A 4,257-nucleotide genomic window follows, 5' to 3' on the forward strand; every position below is an offset into this window, starting at 1 on the left:
TTAAAAACTCTTACGTGTCTGCTTTAGCTCTTAAGTTTGAAGATAAGCAAAAGAATGGGTTATGGCCTCTGTTCGGCCTGCAGTCTTTTCTTCCTTTCTCAGCTTTCATTTTGATTCTCCTAACTCTATTAGGAGGCCAATTAGTTAAAATACTGATCACTCCCGACCCCCGACACCCCTTTAACAACAAAAAAATGAGTTAGTGTTCTGCAGCCTAGTGGTTAGAGCCTGGCTTCTGCAGCCAGCCTCCAGGGACCGACATGCCTGTGCTGCCTTTACTCACTAATCAGCTGTGTGATGCTGCACCCCCGGTTACTGGTGTGTAAAATGGGGTTAATTGCGGTAGCTACCTTCAAGGGTTAGATGGGATGGATACAAGTTACCAAGGATAGTGCTCTGCATTAATAGGCACCCAGCAAATGTTAGATACTCGTATTATGCCTGTAACTAGCACCATATAGTTAACTGTTGCTAGTTACCCTGAAGCACCTAGAAAGATTCTGAAATGGCCCTCTGATTGGCTAGAGATCATTTTATTTTGTGCAGGTTTTATGGGTACCCTAAAGGTAGAAAAGTGAGGTCGCTCAGTTGTGTCCAACTCTTGGCGACCCGTGGACTGTAGCCCACCAAGCTCCTCCGTCCATGGGATTCTCCAGGCAAGAATACTGGAGGGGGTTGCCATTTCCCGAAAGTCAATTAAAAAATAATTTGGACTCCCCCTCCCCCAGCCCCTCACTCTACCACCAATTCTGGATGTAACAGCTTACTTCTGTTAACCATTTTCAGGAAGGAAGTTTTCTTTCCTATATTAGCATTATATTTTGAACTGATTGTAATGTGTGCTTCTATAGCCATTATTGTAAAAGGGAGCAGATCAACCACCAGTGTATATCCATCCAGTACAGTTTAGTCGCTCAGTCGTGTCCAGTTCTTTGCGACTCCATGAATCACAGCATGCCAGGCCTCCCTGTCCATCACCAACTCCTGGAGTTCACTCAGACTCACATCCATCGAGTTGGTGATGCCATCTAGCCATCTCATCCTCTGTTGTCCCCTTCTCCTCCTGCCCCCAATCCCTCCCAGCATCAGAGTCTTTTCCAGTGAGTCAACTCTTCGCATGAGGTGGCCAAAGTACTGGAGTTTCAGCTTCAGGATCAGTCCTTCCAATGAACACCCAGGACTAATCTTTAGGATGGACTGGTTGGATCTCCTTGCAGTCCAAGGGACTTCTGCAGTACTACAGTTCAAAAGCATAAATTACTCGGCGCTCAGCTTTCTTCACAATCCAGCTCACATCCGTACATGACCACTAGAAAAACCACAGCCTTGACTAGATGGACCTTTGTTGGCAAAGTAATGTCTCTGCTTTTGAATATGCTATCTAGGTTGGTCATAACTTTCCTTCCAAGGAGTAAGCGTCTTTTAATTTCATGGCTGCAGTCACCATCTGCAGTGATTTTGGAGCCCCCAAAAAGAAAGTCTGACACTGTTTCCACTGTTTCCCCATCTATTTCCCATGAAGTGATGGGACCAGATGCCATGATCTTCGTTTTCTGAATGTTGAGCTTTAAGCCAACTTTTTCACTCTCCTCTTTCACTTTCATCAAGAGGCTTTTTAGTTCCTCTTCACTTTCTGCCCTAAGGGTGGTGTTACCTGCATATCTGAAGTTACTGATATTTCTCCCAGCAATCTTGATTCCACCTTGTGCTTCTTCCAGCCCAGATTCTCATGATGTACTCTGCCTTTAAGTTAAATAAGCAGAGTGACAATATACAGCCTTGATGTACTCCTTTTCCTATTTGGAACTAGTCTGTTGTTCCATGTCCAGTTCTAACGGTTGCTTCCTGACCTGCATATAGGTTTCTCAAGAGGCAGGTCAGGTGGTCTGCTATTCCCATCTCTTTCAGAATTTTCCACAGTTTATTGTGATCCACACAAAGGCTTTGGCATAGTCAACAAAACAGAAATAGATGCTTTTCTGAAACTCTTGCTCTTTCAATGATCTAGCGGATGTTGGCAATTTGATCTCTGGCTCCTCTGCCTTTTCTAAAACCAGCTTGAACATCTGGAAGTTCACAGTTCATGTATTGCTGAAGCCTGGCTTGGAGAATTTTGAGCATTAGTTCACTAGTGTGTGAGATGAGTGCAATTGTGCAGTAGTTTGAGCATTCTTTGGCATTGCCTTTCTTTGGGATTGGAATGAAAACTGACCTTTTCCAGTCCTGTGGCTACTGCTGAGTTTTCCAAATTTGCTGGCATGTTGAGTGCAGCACTTTCACAGCATCATCTTTCAGGATTTGAAATAGCTCTACTGGAATTCCATCACCTTCACTAGCTTTGTTCGTACTGATGCTTTCTAAGGCCCACTTGACTTCACATTCTAGGATGTCTGGCTCTAGATGAGTGATCACACCATCGTGATCATCTGGGTCGTGAAGATCCTTTTTGTACAGTTCTGTGTGTTCTTGCCACCTCTTCTAATATCTTCTACTTTCTGTTAGGTCCATACCATTCTGTACTTTATTGAGCCCATCTTTGCATGAAATGTTCCCTTGGTATCTCTAATTTTCTTAAAGAGATCTCTAGTCTTTCCCATTCTGTTGTTTTCCTCTATTTCTTTGCATTGATCGCTGAAGAAGTCTTTCTTATCTCTCCTTGCTATTCTTTGGAACTCTGCATGCAGATGCTTAAGTATCTTTCCTTTTCTCCTTCGCTTTTCGCTTCGCTTCTTTTCACATTTATTTGTAAGGCCTCCTGAGACAGACATTTTGCTTTTTTGCATTTCTTTTCCATGGGTTGGTCTTGATCCCTGTCTACTGTACAATGTCACAAACCTCCGTCCATAGTTCATCAGGCATTCTGTCTATCAGATCTAGTCCCTTATATCTATTTCTCACTTCCACTGTATAATCATAAGGGATTTGATTTAGTTCAAACCCGAATGGTCTAGTGGTTTTCCCAACTTTCTTCAATTTAAGTCTGAATTTGGCAATAAGGAGTTCATGATCTGAGCCATAGTCAGCTCCTCGTCTTGTTTTTGCTGAGTGTATAGAGCTTCTCCATTTTGGCTGCAAAGAATATAATCAGTCTGATTTTGGGGTTGACCATCTGGTGATGTCCATGTGTAGAGTCTTCTCTTGTGTTGTTGGAAGAGGGTGTTTGCTATGACCAATGTGTTCTCTTGGCAAAACTCTATTAGCCTTTGCGCTTCTTCCGTACTCCAAGGCCAAATTTGCCTGTTACTCCAGGTGTTTCTTGACTTCCTACTTTTGCATTCCAGTCCCCTATAATGAAAAGGACATCTGTTTTGGGTGTAAGTTCTAAAAGGTTTTGTAGGTCTTCATAGAACCGTTGAACTTCAGCTTCTTCAGCGTTACTGGTTGGGGCATAGGCTTGGATTACTGTGATATTGAATGGTTTGCCTTGGAAACGAACAGAGATCATTCTGTCATTTTTGAGATTGCATCCAAGTACTGCTTCAGACTCTTGTTGACCATGATGGCTACTCCATTTCTTCTAAGGGATTTCTGCCCATGGTAGTAGATATCCATCCAGGTAGATTCCTATTGGCATGAATGCTAGAAAAATGACTCCCTCCTCATTTAAAATATTTTTGTGGCAGTATATCATTTTATATTTAAAATACTTTAAAATGTTTTTATTGTAAAAGCAGTATAGGTTTAATATATAGACTTTGGTACACACAAGAGTCTGTAGTTTTATCCATTCAGAGATGATTACAAACATTTTCATTTTCCTAGTTCTTTATGTGTATTTACACATGTTTACATGCATTTATTTTGAAATATAATTTGGGATCATGTAATCATGTAACTCTCACCCTCACACATCACATGATCATCTAAGCATTTCCTCACTTTAATAATCTTGGAAATACATGATTTTGGGTAACTTTTGTGAAGATTGACTATAATTTTAGCCAGGTCCCCAGCATTGGATATTTGCTTTGTCCAGTTTGTCCAGGTAATTTTTCTGGCTAATTCTAAATAGCCTGTGAACATTTCTAATATATTTTCTGGTTATATTCTTTGGAGTTTTTTTTTTACATTATTTTAGGGTCATGATACTGTTTTCATTGCTTTCCAGAGAAGTTTCAGTGGAAACTTATGGTAGTAAAATGAAGGGTTTTGCAGTTCATTGTAACCTCATGTTTTGCCAATTTATGCCTAAGATAAATTGCGTGTCTGCTGGTAATAAGGTTGATATTTTGGTATTTGTTAACTGTATTTCTTCTT

The sequence above is a fragment of the Capra hircus genome, chromosome 18 (assembly GCF_001704415.2).
Source record: "Capra hircus breed San Clemente chromosome 18, ASM170441v1, whole genome shotgun sequence".
NCBI lineage: Eukaryota > Metazoa > Chordata > Mammalia > Artiodactyla > Bovidae > Capra > Capra hircus.